The following is a 21,960-nucleotide window of genomic DNA, read 5'->3' as shown; positions in this document are numbered from 1 at the left end:
GTCTGAAGGAAGTTGAGTTTAATTTCTCACATAGGCCAGGGAAAAGAGTGGTTTACGAAGAAAGGTGTAATGAGCTTTGGAACTAGAGGATGAGAGAGAGTCTTTGCGCGTGGGTGGAAACAGCCGACAGACAAGGGAGTGAAAAATGATATGGGAAAGGATTATTGGGCTTCAGATGTTGAAGGTCGTAAGCACTAATGCTGTTGAGGTCCCTCCTGAATGGTGGTAAGGAAGCTTCTCCTACTCATTTATTAGGCGTGTCTATTAGCTACTTTGGACCCACTGGAGTAAAGATAAATAAATAAATAAGTAAAAATAGGAGAGTGAAACACTATTTGAAACTTCAAGTGGGGTTTTTTTTTATTTTTGGTCTTTCATTATTTAAGAAATTTCTTTCGTCCTTTCTCTTTTTGTAGGGGATTTTATTGAATTCAAGGTAGAGCATATATGAAGATTATCCTAAAGATCTAACATTAGGGGCCTGAAAATGTAACCTAGTTCATAGAGTGTTTGCCCACCATGCTTGAAGCCCTAGATTTAATTCTTAGCTTTGCATAAACAGGAGGCAGGAAAATAAGGTGGAGGCCAGCCTGGGATTCACGAAGCCCTGTTCTCAAGGGGAAAAAATAAATATAAAATATAATAAAGTCTGGCATTAGATTTTAACATTTTTAGCTCTTATTCTATTATCATTCATTTTGGCAAAGTGTGCAACCTCTTTTTAGTCCCACTTCCAGGTCAGGAGAAATTAGGTGGTTTGATTGTGTTTTGCCTTGACTCTGGAGGTAGGGTAGGTGGATGAATGTAGGGGTATAGGTAAGTGCACCTAGAGGTGAACAGGTAAACTAATTGCCATCAAAGTAGCAATAAAGACTAAATGAGTGCCTCTAATTTGCTCTTAAGGTATTTTGAGAGAAAATGCCAGGAGAATTAGTGTAATTGAAAAGGATAATTTTCTTGGTGATTAAATTTGAGACACACTGTAACCTAGATGAAAAAAGATGATCTATACTTCATAAGTGAACTCTGAAGGTTCCCCATCTTCCATCAGACAAATTAGAAAAGTAATTACTGTACTTGTATCTTCCTATTTCCTATATAAACTGAATTGGTAATAAAAGGGGGAGTTTGTTGGCCAGATGAGATTCAGTTCTTCTTTACTGTCCTTAAAGCTATTATTGTGTTCTTTTTGGATCTGTCATCATTTCAGAGTTGGTTTTCTTACTTCCATTGTTTCTCAACTATAGTCATAGATGGTTTTATGATGTTTTTAATCTTTTTAAAAAGGCTTATCCTTTCATTTTTTTCTTATGTGTATGCCTGTGTGAGTTTATATGCATCAGGTGCCTTCCAAGGTCAGAAGAGGACATTGAATCTCCCAGAACTGGCATTACAGGAAGCTATGTGTTGTCATGTAGAAATTGAATCCAGGTCCCCTGTGAGAGCAGTAAGCTCTCTTAACCACTGAACCATTTCTAGTCCCAAATGTTATTAATCTTAAAACATGATTTTCACTGTTATTTCCTTAAAATTACTACAATTAAGATACACTATGATTTAAGCTCTAGTCTGTTTGTATTTAATCTGGGCATAGTGGCACATGCCTTTAACTCCAGGAGAGGCAGGTGGATCTCTGTGAGTTTGAGGCCAGCCTGGTCTACACACTGAGTATGTAGGACAGCTAGGGCTATGTAGAAGGACCTTGTCTGAAAACAAAACAAACAACAACAAAAAACCATTCTACTTTCCTCCAAATCTGGATAGTCTTCCTTAATTTGCCCTAAATAAACACATAATTGTTCTTGCTTCAGACTTTGTCAACACCATGCTTTAGTGTAGGGTATAACTCATCACTGTTGATTATTATTATTAATATCATTATTGTTATCATTATTAATTTTTTTTCTGAGACATGATTTCTCTGTGTTGCCATGGAGCCTGTGCTGGAAATCTGTAGACCAGGCTGGTCTCGAACTCACAAAGATCCACTTGCCTCTGCCTCCCAAGTGCTGGGATTAAAGGTGTATGCCACCACTGCCCAGTCAATTTTTTATTTATCAAAGATTAATGTTGGGTTAATGAGACAGTGTTAAAATTAGGCAAGCTTCTGTTGCTGCTGTTCTATCCAACATTGAAAAAAATAATCTTTTGTGTGTTTCAGTGCTCTGATGAGGGTGCTAGTTATTAATTCTGTCACATGAAATGGGCCTGAAATCCACTTAGAAAGTGGGTGGTTACTCCTATGATGTTAGTGCCGCTATTGAACCAGTGGGTGTATCTTGCCAAGTCAATTGTTTATTGCAGGTCACAGAGCTCCTAGCTGCATAAGACTGATGATTATTTCCCCCTCTATAGCATGCCTAGTATTTTACACACTATAAATGCCATCTAGTAAGAATGAAACTTCCAGGTCAGTAACAATTTGATGTCATGTTTTGTGACTCAAGTATATGGTGTTTACAGCAGTAGGATCTTACCATCAAGTTCTAGAGCATAAACAAGAGTAATGGCAATAGGCTGTACTATCTTGGGTTATCTATGGGTTCTCACTAGCCAACAACTCAAAGAAGTAACTCATTCCTGGTATTGAGCTTTTTATTTGTTAGCCTATGGTGTCTAGTAGGGGCATTGTCATTCTGTTTAATTGGAGGGTAACTCCACTTAAAGCCTTTTTTTTAATATGTATATATATTTTAGGAACCCTCTACAGTATTAGGCTTTCATATTTTGCAAAAGGTCTTTAGAGGGGCTGGAGAGGTTGCTCAGTGATTAAGTATGCTTATTGCTCTTACAGAGAACACAAGTTTGGTTACCAGCTTGAACATCAAATGACTCCTAATTACCTGTAACTCAGTTTCACGAGATCTGACACCCTCAGGCCTCTATAGCCACCTGCCTGCATATGATGCACATAAACTCACATAGGCAGACAGACACATTAATTTAAAATTGAAAAAAAAAGACAACACTTTAATCTTAAGGCTCTCTGAACCTTCCTACAGGCATGACTGAAAGATGATTTCCCTCCTGGGAGCTAAATAGTTTTAACATGTTGTTATATTACTATTTTTAAATTCAGAATTCTTATTGACTTGGCTTGGTAGCTTGCTCATTGATTCCAGCACTTTGGAGCTTTGGAGGTAGAGACAAGTGGATCTCTGTGAGTTCGAGGCCAGCCTAGTCTACATAGTGAGCAGCAGGATAGCCAGGGCTACATAGAGAGATCCTGTCTCAAAAAAAAAAATCCCAAGAAAAAAAAAGGAATTTTGTTTTGTTTGTTTTATTTTTTGAGACAGGGTTTCTCTGTGTAATACTTCTGGCTGTCCTGGAACTCACTGTGTAGACCAGGCTAGCCTTGAACTCCACAGGGATCTTCCTGCCCCTGACTCCAGTGCTGGGATTAATTAAAGGCATGCACCACCACCACCACCTGGTCAAAATTCTTATTATTAAAGCCACACATTTATTTGTGTATCAGATTCACACTTGTTCTCTTATGACTTTTTAAATGATTCTGTCCTTTCTTTAGAAATGTTCTAATTTGATTTTAATGTGTTACATATTTTATCAATGATTTTCAAAGTAATTATCATGTATTATTGAACATTTAATTATTAAATTATAAAGAAAACTTAAATTCTGATTTTACATATTCAGTAAATTCCTATGATTAGAAAATTCTCTCATGGTGTTCTATTATATAATTAATATACCAGGTAAAACTAATTAAAGTATTTGAGGCCCCTAGCAAAACCTGTAATTAGACATGCTGTTTATAATTAATTGACTCTTCTCATTATTACCTTTTCCTTCTTTGAATTAATCACTTATGTTCTTCTTAGTGATACTTGTCTTCCTAAGACACTGATGAGAGTTCTGTGATCACTGTGGATAGTTATAGGAACTTAATATTTAGATTTTTCCTAAAAACTTAAAACAATAGATTTCTACAAAACAGCATACTGAAGATTTTTTTCCTTGTTATCAAATTAAGAACTTGTTTTGCCAGAAGTAAAGTCAGCATAGAAAGCAGGTAGCTATGACCATTTTTCTTCTGTAGTTTTTAGGGATCTGGATTTTTCTTGCAAATCTGGCTAGTGTCTTTCTAACTTTGACAGGATTCCAGTGGTCCTTGACTCATTGGTATGTCCTCATTTATTTTGGCAAAGAAGTAAAAATCTACTATAATAGACTATGTAAAGGGCAGTGCCCTCTGATTTAGACATAAAAAACAAGAGTGTAATTAGAGTATTTATCAGTCTGTACAACAAAGGCATCACCCAGCCAAGATAACCCTAGCACTGGATCATCAGCTTGAAGGAGTCTTCCCGCTTTATCATGTGTTAAGCTTTCCTGTTTGGTTGCTGGGTTGTGGTGATTGTGATAGAGCATGCTTTTACTAGGCACCTTAGAACTGGTGGGGTGTGAGGCAGTGACAGGACCAGACTACATTATGAAGTATCTAGGTACTTCAGACCATCACGTCAAGGTGTGCTGTAGTATGTTAGCTTTGTCAGGAGACGTTCAGATACTGTCTGTAGAGAGCTTGCCTTCCATGTCAGAGACCATCACAACTAGTTTGTGAAGTGCTTCATAGAAGTTCTTAAAAAATACACAGGGCAGGCGAAGATTTAAATCATATTGTTTGCATTAAAGCAAATAGAACTTGATCATCATTTTATATGAAATAAGTCAGTTTCAGAAAAACAAGTATTGCACATTTTCTTATATAAAGGATCTAGCTATTGTTTTTTGTTTACATGAGAGTAGAAAGGAGATTATTTCAGAAGAGGAGATGAACAAGGGTAGAGTGCAGGCAGGGCAAACAAAAGCAGGAGGAGATGTGAACATGATTAAAGTATGTTATATGCATGTATGAAAATGTTACAGAGAAACCTCTATTCATCAATCAGTCAATCAATCAATCATCTACCTAGGATCTCACTGTGTATCCCACTTGCCTTGGAGACCAGGTTGGTCTCAAACTCAAAGAGATCTACCTGCCTCTGCCTCCAAAGTCCTGGGATTGACCCCATGATTTTTGAAAACATTAATGATATTGATAAACAAAGGTTAGGTAGCTACAAGAAAGTATATAGGGCAAGAATTATGAGAATTTTGGGGTGGGGTAGCAACCAGTGTGACTTTTGTTACAAGTAAAAATTTGCCAAATATATTTGAGGAGATTTCAAATGAGGTAGAAAGGCAAAGGCCTAAGAACATGAGAATGTACAGTGAATTCAGAAATGGCAGGGACAGAAGAAGGTTGTTTTAGTTACTGTTGTGTTTTGAAACTACATTATGAACAAGGCAACCTTTTTTTGGGGGGGGGTTGGTTTTTCGAGACAGGGTTTCACTGTAGCCATGTCTATCCTGGAACTCGCTCTGTAGACCAGGCTGGCCTTGAACGCAGAGATTTTCCTGCCTCTGCCTCCTGAGTGCTGGGATTAAAGGTGTGTACCACTGCTGGCAAACAAGGCAATTTATAAAAGGAAGCATTTAGTTGGGAACTTGCTACAATTTCAGGTTAGTTCTTGATCACCATGGTAGGGAGACAAGCATAGTGCTGGAGCATTAGCTGAGAGTTTACATCTGGTTCACGGTCCAAGACAAAAGGAGAGAGAGATTTGGAATGATATGTGCTTTTGAAGCACTGAAGCCCACCCCAGTGACACCTCCTCCAACAAGGCCATGCCTCTTAATCCTTCCTAAACAGTTCACCAACCGAGAAGCAGACATTCAAATATATGAACCTATGGGGGCCATTCTCATTCAGACCACCACAAAGATCAAAGTATTTTTTTCAGATAACTTGCTTTTTAAGTTGGATAAACAACGCCATATTTGTACTTTTGAAATTGCTTCCTTTGGTTAGTGAACTACTGGAGTGTTTGATATGGAAGTTTCTTCAACTGTATCCAAATTCACTTAGACATAGGAAAAGGAGGGACTGTAGGAATTTGTTAATGTTCAGGACTGGACTAAATATTGATAGAGCAAGAGTGCAATTAAAATCTCTCTAGTTCACCAAGAGGCTTCTAATGATCAAACAGATTGAGGATGCTAGTTTTTTTTTTTAATGACATCAAACTGTTGCCTGTGAGGCTTTTTGGCTGACATCATGAAACTAATTTTGCTTAATGGCTATGGAGGCCTACAAATTCAATGTGCAGAGAATGCAGTAAATAACTAGCCTGTCAGATTCTGGTTGCCTGTCATCTTTTCTGTGAATAGCTGCTTTTGTTTCCAGATTGTCAGAAGCAATTATGTGAACCCTTCAAGATTGTATTTGTATATGCTGTATAATTTAATTCAAAGCCATCTAAATATAGCAGATTAGCAACAGCAAAACACTGCATCATCTATGTGTGAAACTGGGGAGCATGTCTCTGCACATCTCTTTTATTTCAGAGAACTCTTGAAATATGTCAGACATTTGTTGTTGTGTAGGTTCTGGTTTTATTGCAAGAATTGATGCACATCCTTGAAATACAGTAAAGTCATGGAAAATAAAGAAAATGTTTTCTCTATGATTGTGCAAAACTAGTTTTATTGCAACTTGACATAAACAAGAGACACTGCAGAGGAGGTAGCCTCAATTGAGAAATAACCTCCATAAGATTGGGCTGTAGGCAAGCCTGTAGGGTATTTTCTTAACTTAGTGATTGATGTAGAAGGGCCCAGCCCTTTGTATGTGGTACCACCTCTGGGCTGCTGGTCCTGGATTCTATAAGAAAGCAGACTGAGCAAGCTGTGAGGAGCAAGCCAATAAGCAGCACCCCTCCATGGCCTCTGCATCAGCTCCTGCCCCAGATTCCTGCCCTGCTTGACTTCTTCATTGTTGAACAGTGATGTGGAAGCTTAAGCCAAATAAACCATTTCCTCCCCAAGATGCTTTGGTCATGGTGTTTCATGACAGCTGTGATAACCCTAATTAAGACATTGACTATTCAGTTTACGAGCCATCTGAAAGCATTTTTTCCATGCTAGGATTTGTGTGGAATACAAAGGTGAACAAGTAGTACTTTTCTTTCTTTCTCTTTTTATTTTAAGACAGGGTCTGTCTCCTGGTCCTAGCTGTCCTATGTAGATCAGGCTGTCCATGAACTCACAGAGATCCACCTGCTGCTGCTATGAATGCTGGGATTAAAGGCATACTCACCAAACCCAGCTGCAAATGATAATTGTCTAGGCATCTAGTTAGAAATTTTCTCTTGAAGCTATGTAGTAAAAATGGTTATTTTGGTGTGTGTTTACATCTAGTGTTAAAGGTGACAGTAAAGATTTGAGTTGCTGATAGTTTCTTTCAAAGATGGTTTTGAATAGGAGTGGTTTTAGGTTTTATGATGGATTCATTTTTGTTCATCAGTGTTACTTATTTCCTAATACTCTAATTAGTAAAGACTTCAATGAAATGTGTATCATATTCTAATATTATTGAGTGAATATTTATATAGCATTCAATTAGATTAGATTGAATGGAATATCAGTTGTTACTATTCATAGACTAAATTTACTCAGTAAAAAGGAAACCAAAGTAATCAGCATGTGAAACATCTTAGTTCTTTTAATGTGCTTAATGTTATGAAAAGAATAGTTCAACCTTAAATGCACAGGGGTTGTTTGATTTTGCAAGTGCATTGCATTTTTATGTTAATGAAAGCTCCCAGAACTGAAGCAGAAGTGGTTCAACTGTTTTGTGTACTGATAATTAGCATATTAAATCTAAGGGTTTTGGACCTTTGCTAGCTGCCATGGTCAAATATTGTCTGCAGGTATGTATGCAAGTTCAAGTGCTGTCACTGGTAGTAATTGGCAGACACAAGCAAGTAGATGAGGTGGCTGACATCATGAAAGTCAGTGTGGGTAAGATGTTAAAAAGACACCAGAGCTCTCAGTTAGATGACCGACCAGGTGAACTTCAGGCTGGCACTTGTCATTTGAAACAAGTGCTGCCAAGTTTGAGAAAATGGGGCAATAAGGATCAGCATCCTGGTCATTGTCATTGTCATTGTTGGCATCACCATCACCATCACCATCACCATCACCATCATCATCATCATCATCATCATCATCATCGTGTGGCACATCTCTTAAAAACCAGGAAAACCGTAGCCCATTGTTCAGGACCGTCTTCAAGACTTTAATTTAGAACCTGCTATGTTATCAAGCTTACTGTCTTAGGGTTTCTGTTGCATGACCACAGCAACTCTTATAAAGGAAAACATTTAATTGGGACTGGCTTGCAGGTCAGAGTTTTAGTAAAATCCATGGTGGGAAGGATGGTAGCACACAAGCAGATGTTGTCTGGAGAGGTAGCTGAGAGTTCTACATCCCAATTGGCAGGCAGCAGGAAGGGAGAGTAGCACTAGGACTAACTTGAGCATTTGAAACTTCAAAGCTCACCCCTAGTGAAACAGGTCCTCCAACAAGACCACACTTCCTATTAGGGCCACTCCCAGTAAGCCTATGGGGATCATTTTCATTCAAACCACCACACTTACTGTTGCTTTCAAATGGTTATTTTTGTTAGTTTACATACAGTTCAATGCCTAGGAAATGCACTTTTGTTTTTAGATTTATTTATTTATTTATTATGAATGCAACACCCTGCCTCCATGTATGCCTGCATGCCAGAAGAGGGCACCAGATCTCATTATGGATGGTTGTGAGCCACCATGTGGTTGCTGGGAATTGAACTCAGGACCTCTGGAAGAGCAGTTGGTGCTCTTAACCTCTGAGCCATCTCTCCAGCCCCACTTTTGTTTTTAATAGATACTCAAAACCGGAGGTGTAGCCAACCCCACCCACATTTTGCACAGTTCCTTTACAGGTTTATGGATTAACTGGGAGAGAGGACTTCTGAGGCTCCATTCTGGCTTTTAGAGTCTCCATTGAAAAGCCAGGTGTTATTCTATGGTCTGCTCTTATGTTACTTGATCTTTTTTTTTTTTTCTTGTAGCTTTACTGTCTTTCTTTGTTCTGTATGTATGGTATTTTGATTGTTATTTGTCCTGGGGAATTTCTTCTTTTCCTTCCTCCCTGCCTACCTCCTCTGAAAGAGCAGCCAGTGCTCTTAACTGCCATGTCATCTACCTACCTTCTGTTTTATCTCTTCATGAAATATTTAGTTCAGAACCAGCAAACTCTTTTGGTAAAGGGTCAGATGCCATTTGAAACTTTGTGGGCACAGAATGTATATATTGCATATTTTTCTTTTGTTTTTAGTGTATCTTACCTATATGTATGTATGTATACCATGTATGTGCCTGGTGCCCACAGAAGCCAGGAAAGAATATTACATACCTTGAAACTGGAGTTAAGATGATTGGGAGCTATTGTGTGGGTTCTGGAAATCAAACTTTGACTCTCTGGAAGAGTAACAAGTGCTCATGACTGTTGAGGCATCTCTCCTACTCCTCTTTTGCAAGTTCTCATTTGTTAACCCTTGTAAACAATGTCAAAATCATTCTTCTCTCAAGATCCTGACGAAAACAAGCCATGGAATGGATTTGGGCTCCAAGATGCAGTTTGATTTCTGATTTAGTTGCTTGTGGTATTTGTTACTAAACTTAACTCTTACAGAATTTAGAAACCAAGACTTTGTTGTTCATGTATTCACATAGCTGTTATTAGACATTAAGCATTTATGCATAATTTTAATAATTAATATCTTAATCATTTGAGCTGCTGCTAGCATTGTTAGCATCTAGCACTTTATAGGTACCAGTGAGTTCTAATATAAATCTTTGCTTGAAGTTTTGATTATTTTCACACCCCAGCATTATCCTCTCATTTATCTCCCACTGAATCCCTCCTTTCCCCAACAAATCTCTTAATTTCACCTTTTAAAAAATGTATGACTCGTGTGTTTAATTGAAGTTGCTTACATGAGCATGGGTGGATAAAGTTATTGATTTTAGTAAGGGCTGCTTAACAGTGGCTACACTACTGAGATATTGTCTTCCCGTCCCTCAACAACCACTAAATAAATGGCAGTAGCATTTTAGGGAGGGAGGGAACTTCATAAGCTCCTCCCCAGTCATGATGGAGTGTTTGCCAGGTCCTATGTGGCGCAGGTCTTGTGCAGTTAACCATAACTGTGAGTTCATGGGCTCAATAGCTGTGTCATGTCCAGAAGATAGAGTTTCATGGCATTACTCCTCTCCTCCATCTCTTCTGTTCTTTCCGCCTCCCACTTCTATGGTGTTTGCTAAGCCTATTGATGTCCTGTTGAGGGCTGAACATTCAGCTGTCACTTACTCTCGTCACTTTGAATCTTTGTATTCACCACTGCCCAGTGCAAAAAGAAGTTTATCTGACCAAGGCTAAGCTCAGCACTAGCCTGTGTGTATAAACATAAATATTTAGAGGACAACTTGACAAATGTTACTTAGCCAATATTTATAGTGGGTTCCTCCAAGGCCCTATGACCTTCCCAGCTATGGGCTTTTCACCAGGTTCATAATGTCAGATAGGATTTCTTTCCCACATAGTAGACCTCAAGTCAAATCTGAAAGTTGGTAACAGTCACACCTGTTGTACCAGTGGGCACATCTTGCCTGACAGGTTGGTATTGTAGCATACAAGGTTCTAGTGGATAAGACTTGATGACTTTCCTCCCCCAGCAGCCCACTAGTACTATGAAAGCTAGCCAGCAGGGAGGAAGCATCCTGCTCAGTTCTAGATTAATTTCTTTATGTCTTGCAACAGTAGTGTGTGATCAGTAGGTCCTTCCCATTTATTTCTGGTGGGCAACCAAGAACAATGCTAATAGCCTGCATTGTTTTGGGACCTTTTACCAACAACTCAGGAAGGTTCCCATACCCAGAGCTGAGATTTCTATCTAATAACCTATAGCTTCTGGGAGCAACATTATTTGTCCATGTGAGATACTTCCATTTTCTTTTTAATTATATTTTTAAAGTAGCTTATGAAGTGGTGTCTCTCTGTAGAATTTTTAAATACATCTTCAATATCGGCTAACTCTTCCCCTTACCCATTCCTTTCCCCATTTCCCACCATACTTTTGCTTATTTAAAAGATTGTTGGGAAAGAAGTTACTGGTTTAAAGGACTTGAATTTTGAGTGTTTGTATGTTGTCCCTGTGTATATGGTAAATGTATGTGAGTATGCATGTGTATGTCCACATGCATGGGGAGGCCAGAGTGGGGTGTCAGTTGTCCTCCTCTATTGCTCTTGGCCTTATTACCTTGAGACAGTTTCTGCCCCTAAATGCTGGGGTCTTAGGCACATGGAGACACGCCAGCCTTTTTATATGGGTTCTAACTCAGGCCCCTCGTGTATGCAGAACAAGTACTTTTACCCGCTAGCCATCTTCTTAGCCCCAGGACTTGAATGTTTTAAGGCTCTTGTTGACTACTGAAAAAAATTGCTTCCCAGAAAGATTTTTACTAGTTTATGTGATTCAGAACAGTATACTAAGATAGTCATTATATGTATTATTCTAATACATATTGTGGTATATTACATTATATAATCTGTAACAATCAGAACAGCCTATATTATGCTATAGTAACAAACAGTCCCCAAAATCTTGGTGCCTTATTACAATAAAGTTTCTTTTCTTTTCTTTTGCTCCTGATATATATATGTATATATATTAATATTATATATATATAATTATATGTCAGCAGGAAAACCTATCTTCTTTGAGGGATCTAGGTAGCCATCATCTCCACAAATTTCATCTATCCCATCAGTTGCTTCTGTAATCTCTGTGTTGGTCTTCTAGTTTATAGTGACCTAAGTTTATACATAGAAGTGTCTCGTGCCTGTATTCATTTAGTAAGATGGATATACCAAACTTGAAAGAAGGTCATGAAGTACAGTCTTAACCATGAATTAGAAATTTTTTTATATTATTTATTTATGGTAGGGAGCTCAAGTATGCCACTGTGGATGTGTGCAGTCAGAGGACAACTTACAGGACTCAGTTCTCTTCTTCCACTGTGGAGATGCCAGGGACTGAACTCAGGCCATCAGGCTTGACAGCATGCACCTTTACCCACCAAGTCATCCTGCCTTGAATTTTAAGATCTGGAGCAACACAATTGGTTAACACATTTACAATAACTATAACTATGTCAACAAAAGATGATGATAGCTCATTTTAATTTGATTTTTTAAAAACCAGGATAAAGAGTTGTGTCTCATATTTATGAGACTTTAAAATTTTTAAGTTTCTGTTTTACTTAGCTTTTATAAATGTGTGCTATTGGCTTGCTTTTACACTTCCCAATTTTCAAATTCTATTTGTGTGTGTGTGTGTGTGTGTGTGTGTGTGTGTAGATGGTAGCCAGATAATGCTAGTATAGAAGCCAGATGCATTATCGCTCTCCCTATCTCCTCCCTCCTTCTCCCTGTGTGTGTGTGTCTTCTGTCTGTCTGTCTGTCTGTCTGTCTGTCTGTCTGTCTGTCTGTCTGTCTGTCTGCCTGCCTGCCTGCCTGCCTGCCTGCCTGCCTGCCTGTCTGTCCCCAGAGAAGTATGCTGGGTTCCCTTATCAAGTCTTCTTTATTCCCTTGAGAAAGGGTCTCTCACAGAACTTGTAGCTCACAGCTAGCTGGGCACTGAGCTCTTGGGGTCCATCTGTTTTTGCCCCCATGCTGGGGTTTCTACTCTTTTATAAGGATGCTAGGGATCCAAACTCTGGTTTTTGTGCTTGTGCATCAAGTTCTATGTCTTAGTGTTTCTGTTGCTGTGATAAAACACCACAACCATCACCAAAAGCAACTTGAGGAATAAAGGTTTATTTCACCTCATAGCTTATAAATCCGTCACCGAGAGAAGCCAGGTCAGGAACTTGGGGCCGGGAACTGGAGCAGAAGCCGTGTAAGAGTGACTTACTGACTTAACTCCCCATGGCTTGCTCACACCTGCTTTCTTATAGCTCCCAGGACTACCAGCCCAGAGTTGCACAGCTCACGGTGAGCTGAACCCTCCCACATCTATTATCAATACAAAATGTACTACAGGCTTGCCCACAGACCAGTATGGTTGACTGTTTTCTCAATCTAAGTTCCCTCTTCGAAAATGACTCTGGATTGTGTCAGATTGATGTAAAACTAGCCAGCACATCCTCTAACTTATTGAACTATCTCCCCAGCCTCAAGAGTTCTTAATTCTTGACTTGGTACTGACTTCTAAAGAACAAATGATCACAAAAGAATTAGGGAGTACAATAATCAAGTTAAGGTTTCACTACATGAAGAATTAAAGTGCCAGCTCAGATTTAGTTTTATTGACCATGTCCTTTTTTCTTTTTCATTTCAGGTCTAATCCAGGGCTTGTGCTTTAGATGTTTCTTGGTGGCTTGTCTGAAAAACCTAAGGTAAGATATTTATGAATGCATTTGCCACTTTAAGTACATTTTATAATGAGAATGAATTGCTTCTGAAAAAGTTAAGGTGACACTCAATGTCTTTCCCTGAGTGTTTTAATAGGAAGCAAAACTTGATTATTGTTCTATGTAGCAGTCTGCCGGTTTGCAGTTTATGGACTATTTGGGAAATAAACTGACTCCATTGCTAAGATACTTTGGACTGTTCTTCCCTCCCTGCCTCCCTCTCTTTTTCTTCTCTCATATATTACATCCCAACTGCAGTCTCCTCTCCCCCAATCTCTCCTCTCTAGTTCCCCTTTCTCCCAGAATCACCCCACTCTGTCTTCCCTCAGAAAAGAGCAGGCCTCTCAGGGGCATCAACCAAACATGGCATAACAAGTTACAATAAGACCAAGCACATACTATCACATCAATGCTGGATGAGGCAACACAATAAGAGGAAAAAAACCAGAGACAGTCCCTGTTCCCACTGTTAGGAGTCCCACAAGAACACCAAGTTACTCAGCCATAACATACATACGGAGAACCCAAGTCAGATCCAGACAGGCTCGCTGATCTCTGCGAGCCCCATGGGTCCGAGTCAGTTTGATTCTGTGGACTGTGTTCCCATGGACCCTGGTCCCCCTGGTTCCTCTGATTATTCCTGCCTCTCCTCCACTGGACTCCCTGACCTCTACCTAATGTTTGGCTGTGGGACTCTGCATCTTCTCCCATCAGTTGCTGGATGAAGTCTTTCTGGTCTCTTTGAGGACTCTGCTAAGTTTTGGTTCCCGACCACTCCGTACGCAGGATAAAGGTTTTTGTGACTGGGTTTGTGTCACAATCCCAGCACTGGAGTGTATTTTTAAGATTTCTTTCTCTTCTTGAAAATTGAGTTTAAGTGTATGTTGCTCATCTGACCTGCTTAAAGAAAAATTTGGCATTGTAACCTAATGGTTTTTAAGATTTTTATACCTATTTATTTATTTAGAGACAGTGTCACTATATAACACTGTTTGGCCTGGAACTTCCTTTGTAGGCCAGTCTGGCTTGAACTCTCAGAGATCCATCCATCTGCTTTTTGTTTCTGAAGTGCTGGAATTCAAGATGTACACCTTTACACCCTAATCTGATATGTTTTAAAAACAAATCGATATTAGTTAAGTCAGATTAAAACAACTGCTACTTTAAAAAGACCAGTTAGAAGGGATTCATACAACTCTACTCTTACACTCAATTATGCTCTATAATTCCCTCTGCTTGTAGGTTTATGTAATAAGGTGTATCTGTTTGTGTGCTAAGTTGGTTTCCCCACATAGTTTCCCTTTTACGGAAAGCTTCTGAAGATAACATTCTACTCTAAAGCTAATTCTAAAGTCTTCTGTTTTCTTACCTGTCTTGACTCAAGTCCTCTTCATTTCAAATTTTCTATTAAAAATAAATGCGTGGGGGTAGGCTGGAGTTGTAACTTAGTTGGTAGAGTACTTACCTAATGCTCACAAAGCCTTCGGTTGGCTCCCCAGCTCAACATTAATCTAGCATGGCAGTTCATGCCCATGATGCCAGCACCTGGGAGAAAGAAGCAGGAGACCCAGAAGCTCAAGGTCTTCCCTACTTTGAGAGCTTGAGGCTAGACAGATGAATGCATGAGACCCAGTGTCCAAGAGAAAAAATTTCTCCTTCATTTGACCATTATACCTTTAGTCTAGTCTTCTACTGGGAGTCCAGCTGCTCTAAGCCATTCTAGTCACTGTGAACATGGTAGTTCTCCTCTCTCAAAGGTAAATGTCAGCATGCCAGTCTGATTTTCAGAATCCTTCAACGTCTTTGGATTCTGTGATATTTTAGACTCCTTCAGAAGAAAGCATTGCAATCTTGTCTTTCTCTGTATTACCTTCAACTCACTAGCATCCTAAGCATGATCATTTAGTTCTATCATATCTGTACTGAGAAATCATTTATGTATCATAAAACTGACTCACAGTATATAATTTAATAATTTTTGTTATATTTCAGAAATGTACAACCATTAATACAATCTAATTCTGAAGTTTTCTTCAAAATTCTTAAGAGTATTAAATGGCAGACAGTGGCCATCTCACCTATGTTGGTTGTTGATGTATTTGTTGTTTACTCATCTGTTCTGGACAATTCTTTCACATTCTTTGAAGTTTCAAGGTTCACCCATGTTGTGGAATGTTTCAGTACCTCATTACCTTTTGTAGCAGAATGATAGTCTATTGTTTGCATTAGGTCCTGGGCTAGGGAAAGAGTTTTTGAGTAGTCAGATTTTTTGTTTTTGTTTTTCAAGGGTTAAAATAAAATTTTAAAAAAATTACTATTTTTGCTGAATTAGGATAAACAAGAGGCTGAACCTAAGGAAGTACAAGCAAGGCCCTGCTGTCAGGCAGCTCAGTACAGAGGTGGTGGCCCTCCCTCTCAGTGCTTCGGACACTGAAGTATTATGGATCCAGGGCAGGCTGGGGACCAGATGAAAGAGTGGCCATGTGCTGAGGGAGACTACAGAACCAAGGCTTTCATATTCCCCAGTTTGTGGTGAGAGTATGTCAAAGGGCCTAAGGAAAGGCCTCGGGCTGAAGATCACAAAGACACTTCTGAATGATGCCACCTGATCTAGGAATGCAGCTCTGCTTCAAAGCATGATGACTGTGGGACATGTGAGGGGTAGGGTAGGGCATCTTCCCTGCAGTTCCCTTTAGACGCTGCAGCCTATTGCCTCTATCAAGTTTGCTCCTGTCACCAAATGTCCAGGCTCTCTGCACAGCCCCTTACCATCTTGTGGTTCTTTTTTTTTTGTTTTGTTTTGTTTTGCGAGACAGGGTTTCTCTGTATTGTTTTGGAGGCTGTTGGACCATCCCGGCCTTGAACTCACAGAGATCCGTCTGCCTCTGCCTCCCGAGTGCTGGGATTAAAGGCGTGCGCCACCACTGCCCGGCTGTAGCCAAGTGGTTCTTATACTGCCCTGTAAGTGGACCCAGGGTGTTCTGGGATTCCAGATAGGTGGAAAGTGGTCTCTGGGAGTGAGACCCAGTACCACTTCCTTTTGGTGCTCAGCACTGCTTGTTACTCAGGAAGTAATGTGGTCACCGAGGTCTGAGTCCTCCTGTGATCTAAAGGAAGTAATGTTTCTAATAATCTCTCAGCAGACCTACCAGGCTTCATTGTTCTGAGCCTTTACTCATTTTAGTCTGTTGATCTTTTGCTATATGTCCAGAAAGACTTCTCTAAGTTGATATTGTTTTCATACTTCTGCCCAGAACTTTTAGTGCCTTCTCTTTTCTTTGCGATTAAGTTCAAACTCTCACATCGCCCATTGATCATCTCTTGTGACCACCACTTACTTTTTAATTTTTAAAATACTTATTTTTCAGCCGGACATTGGTGGCACACGCCTTTAATCCCAGCACTCGGGAGGCAGAGGCAGGCGGATCTCTGTGAGTTCGAGACTAGCCTGATCTACAAGAGCTAGTTCCAGGACAGCCTCCAAAGCCACAGAGAAACCCTGTCTCGAAAAAACAAAACAAAACAAGCCTATTTTTCAAGTCTTTTTTTGTTTTTTGCAAGTAGATACTCTTCCCTATCTGTACAACTTTGCACACAAATATCAAACAAATGTCTATTTTCTTAGTGGCTTTTAAATATGTCTAATAACATGTGACTTATTTAAATGCTTATCATTCAATTGGCTGGTCTCCAGGTTTTTTAAAAATCAATTTCCCAGTCTAATTGTCCCTTTAGCTACTTAATAATGTAGTGTTTGTAAAATAATTATTATGTGAAATTGAATCATCTTGACTAAGTACAGGAACTGATTGACCTATTTGCAGAGGAATTTACTTAAATTCTGAGCATGAGAGGAAGAGAAATTTAAAGAGTTGACTAAGGAATGTATATAGATAGTAGAGCCATTAATGATACAAATAGTAAACTTTTTTTATTATGATAGCAACTCGGTGCCTAGCTATATGGTTGATATCTATGAATAAAATAAACATAATAAAAATAATTCTGTCTACCTTATCCTAAGCTAATAATATTATTTAAAGTTTCAGTTTGGAAAATTCATTTAAAAACAGCTTGTCTTTGGAAATTTATTCTTATAATAAACATTTTTGTATCAAGAAGCTGATTTATTCTGCTAAATAAAGCATAGGATTGTATCCTTGAATGTGACTAGATTATTGGCCGAATAAACAACTGCCTCCTGAAGCATATTTCTTTGTTTACTCAAGTTATGTGTGAGAAAGGCCTTGCCACTGTTTAAGGGATGTAGGAGGAAGTGTCATAGGTTTTAGTCATGATTCCAGTTTGTCTGGCTGATATTCGATGACTTCTTTTCCTCCTGAGTCAATCTTGTTGTGAAGACCAGTTTGCATGTACATGTGGAAGTATTCTGTAACTGGGAGTCTAGATTCAGGGCTGAGGCAAGAGCTAGTTGGAACTTTTGTTTATAAGTACCATTACTACTATGTTCAGTTCTTACAACTTAGGACTTAGAATTAATTTTCCTTTTATCTTCTGCTTACTCTTATTTCTTTTGCTGATATACATGTCTGTCAGATAGTCAGCCTGAGTTCCATTGTTTTTCATGGGTTTTGTTTCATTTAATAATTAAATTTCATTTGATAATGAATCTAGTGTGGTAGGTGGTATTGCCTTACTTTCCTATTGAGGAAAACTCAAGGATTGGGGAGATTACATAGCTGCTGAATGCTAGAGGTGCTATTCCAGTCAGTTTTCTGAAGACAGTGTTCCTTTTTTAAAACACGTGTTTTAAGTGAAGACCTATTGCCATGTACCTCAGCTAAAGCAAGCTTTTTATCTCCATTTTCCCCCTTTTCTTGCTCTCAGTAATGGTTAATGTCTAACCAAAATGCTATTATATAAACATATATATATATATTGATAGCATAACTTGGAAATTTTAACATTACAACACCATTAAATGTCTTATTAATATTATATAACATAGAGCATGCATCTAAGAATTCCTCAGTGCTGTAAAATATAGCTGTCTTTCAAGTAAGATGAGCTAATTTTTTTCCTTTAAAAAATTTAAAATCAGTATATCAGACTAATAGGTTTCACCCTAGCATTTCATATGTATATGTCATTATATTATGTTCTAATTAATCCCCAAGCTAATTTTTTTAGTAGGCATATTTTATTTTTAAGGCGTAGCACTGTTTGTTATAGATGTTTATAAGCCAAAAGTGCTTGCTGTAGCACTGTGTGTTGTAACCCTTTGGGGGACCAATGACCCTTTCATAGGGGTTGCTTATCAGGTATTTACGATTCATAACAGTAGCAAACTACAATTAAGAAGTAGCAAGGAAAATGATTTTATGGTTGGAGTTACCCCAACATAAGGAGCTGAATTAAAGGGTTGCAATGTTAGGAAAGTTGAGAACCACTGCTCTAGCAAGAAAGAGGGTGAAGTGTTCTTAATTTGTCCACGTGTCGTGGAGGCTGAGGCAAGAAGATGCTGAGTTGGAGGCAAGCCTCTCTGAAAGAAATATTTCAATTTACTTCATAATTTAGGAAAGGCATTAAATAGGGAAATTTTCTCTAGGGTGTCTAAACATTTATTTTAGAAGGGGGTATTTGTGGTACTGTAGGTCTACATTAAATAAGAAAAACATCTGGAGTACCTGAGAGGAGCTGTCAAGAAGAACTAAGGCAGGCTCTAGACGTGCATCTTACTCAGGATGCTTCTGCTTTTGGTGTGAATGACACTACTGACTCACCAGGACCCTCATACCGATCTTTTCTGACCCACAGACCTCTGCCTTGCAGTCACTGATGTTTCTCTTTACTGTTAAAATTTCTTGTCTAAAATTCTATATGAGTAGTTCATTTGTCATAGTTTTAGTTTTGTTTTTCTCCCTAAGTGATGACTTTGAGATGGTTGTGGTACTTTGAGATCCTGCTTGCTGCTGCTGTTGTGTCCTGTCCCCCAACCCTGCCCGGAGACAGGGTTTCTCTGTAGCTTTGGAGCCTCTCCTAGAACTCACTCTGTAGACCAGGCTGGCTTCAAAACTCAGAGACCCGCCTACCTCTGCCTCCTGAGTGCTGGGATTAGAGGTGTACGCCACCATCACCTGGATTGCTGCCATTCTTAAAAACAACAGTGCTAGATTTCTTTTCTGTTCTGTGAGTATGGAAAGTTTATTCCAGCATTGAAGTTATCTTTTACCTAACCCCTGTGGGAAACAGTTTTCCCTCAGCATGCTGATTTGCTGGATCGTTCTCATTATTTAATGTCTGTATTTCTATGAGATTTCCTTGTCAACTCACTAGAAATTAGCACAACCCAACCTGTTCTGTTTCATGACTTAGCACCTAATCACTAATTGATTGTCATTTATTTTACATTTATCTATCATGGACTCAAAGGACAGTGTGTCTTACTGCTGTATTCCTGGGATGTGGAACTGAGTTTATCATAATAGCATTCTAGGGAATGCTTTTTAAGCAACCAAAGGATGGATGCATTTTCTATTTGTTTCGTATTAATGCCTTCTTCCTTCCTATCATTTCTTTGTGCATATGTGCCTGCCTTCCTTCCTTTCTTGGAAAGTAAAAATCTATCAATGTGTTTTTTGAACTAATGTTTATGTACCTTTGATATTTTTCCTGTTGTCTTATTCTGTCTCTAGTAGGGTTATTTTGGAGGAAGGGAAAACCTTACAGTTCTTAAACTCTTGAGAAATAACTGTTTCAGTCTACCCACTGCTTTCTGGGTGGGTGTCAGAGCTGGTAGAGTCTAGTCACAAAAGCAATGAACAGGTAAGAAAACTGGCTGCCCACATCAGCTTCCTTCCTGCTTGAGTTGGCCTTTCCCCCAAGTGCTTGTCACTGTCAGCTCAGCAAAATGAAATCATCTTCGTGAAAACTCCTTTCTACAGGATTGTGGGACAGAATGATTGCAGATTTACAAAGTAAGTTAAAATGTACTGCCAGAACAAAGCAGAACAATTTTCTGTTGCTCCAACTTGAATCCTGAGTCAAGACAGTACCTTACATTCTCAGGAGGGATGGCATTGAAACCTTTGTCATGTCAAAAGGGCAGATTTAATAACATATTTACCAGTATTGGTAAGGAAATTGACAATTGCACAACGCAGAATTTTGATTCTTGGACCTTTGGCTTATAGCATAGTCCTTCTGTATTTGTTTGTTTCTTTTTTTTTCTTCTTTTTTTTGTTTTTGTTTTTGTTTTTGTTTTTTGTTTTGAGACAGGGTTTCTCTATGGTTTTGGAGGCTGTCCTGGAACTAGCTCTTGTAGGAACAGGTTGGTCTCGAACTCACAGAGATCTACCTGCCTCTGCTTCTCAAGTGCTGGGATTAAAGGTGTGTGCCACCACTGCCCAGCTCCTGTATTTGTTTCTAAAGTTAACCTTATGAAAAAGAAAGGCACTTCTGAAAGTCTGGTTTCTTTGCCATTTCATTCTTTCAGCTGTTACTTCATTCAATATACATCTTTCTCTTTCTCTGTGTGTGTGTGTGCACACGTACATTGCATGCATGGTTTGTGCATATGCTTGGGTCTGTGTGCACTCACATAGAAGCCACAGCAGGATGTTGGGTGTCATCCTCTATTGTTTTCTACTGTATTTCCTTGAAACAGGGTCTCACTAAGTCTAAAGCTTGATGTTTTTGCTGAGCTGGGTGGTTAGCAAGTTTTCTGGATCCTTCTGTCTTTGTTCCCTGATGATAGTACCATTTACAGGTATATATAGCTATGCCTCACATTTTACATGAGTGCTTGGGATTTGAAATCAGGTCCTTATGCTTGCAGAGCAAGCACTCTTGCCTACTGAACCATCTTCTCAGCCCCATGGATTCCTTTGAAATATTACATCTTAATCATAATATGTACCATTATCAATGTATACATAGAAGCCTTAAAATCTATTTAAACAAATTATACATTACAAGTATTATATCAGTTCTGTCATGCCTCAGTGATATCAGATGTGGTGCTGGTCTGCCTTGATCCATTTTGGTAAATTTTACTTTTGAAATGATTCTGAATCTGAGTTAGTTTTAAAATGTGCTCTTTTAAAAAGTTGTTATTCATTTGATATCCTCTTGTAAAAATACTTTCTTAAAGCTCAGGTTTATGCTATCAAATTGTACTTTAAATGTTTAAAAAATTAAGAGGAGTTCCAGGCAAAATGAGTGTACTAAATAACTTTTTGGTTGTGTGAGATGCATGGTAAAATGCTGTACCGGTTGTCTGATGGTGGCCCGAGTCACATAATCATCCCAATTAATGGAGAAATTTGTTCAGATTTAACATCTTTTCGTGATAAAAACAGTTATCATAAAACAGAATTGAAGGAAAGTATCTCACCTAAGAAGTCCATTTGTGCAATGCTCACAGCCAACCTTAAGCTGCAACATGAACTGCAAGCTTTTCCTCTGACATCAGGAGCAAAGCAAGGACATCGTATTAGGAATGATGACCACAGCAATCAGGAAAAGGAAATGAAAATGATCCAAGCTGAACAGGAAAAAGTAAAATTATCTTTTGCAGAGAACTTAATGTTATAGGTAGGAAATTCTAGGATTATGCAAAAAGTAGTGAGAA

At 38.8% G+C, this 21,960-nt stretch overlaps 1 protein-coding gene across 6 annotated transcripts in view; it reads left to right on the top strand.

Annotated features, from left to right (window-relative positions):
• Peak1 (pseudopodium enriched atypical kinase 1) overlaps positions 1-21,960 on the top strand; it is a 221,988-nt gene that overhangs the window by 30,275 nt on the left and 169,753 nt on the right. For all 6 annotated transcript variants that reach the window (XM_021226850.2, XM_013112959.3, XM_021226851.2 and 3 more), the window contains exon 2: positions 13,295-13,352. The gene's annotated coding sequence lies outside the window, so the exon portion shown is untranslated. The remainder of the gene's footprint in view (positions 1-13,294; positions 13,353-21,960) is intronic.

The sequence above is a fragment of the Mesocricetus auratus genome, unplaced genomic scaffold (assembly GCF_017639785.1).
Source record: "Mesocricetus auratus isolate SY011 unplaced genomic scaffold, BCM_Maur_2.0 Super-Scaffold_100022, whole genome shotgun sequence".
NCBI lineage: Eukaryota > Metazoa > Chordata > Mammalia > Rodentia > Cricetidae > Mesocricetus > Mesocricetus auratus.
This window is presented reverse-complemented; position numbering and strand designations above follow the sequence as displayed.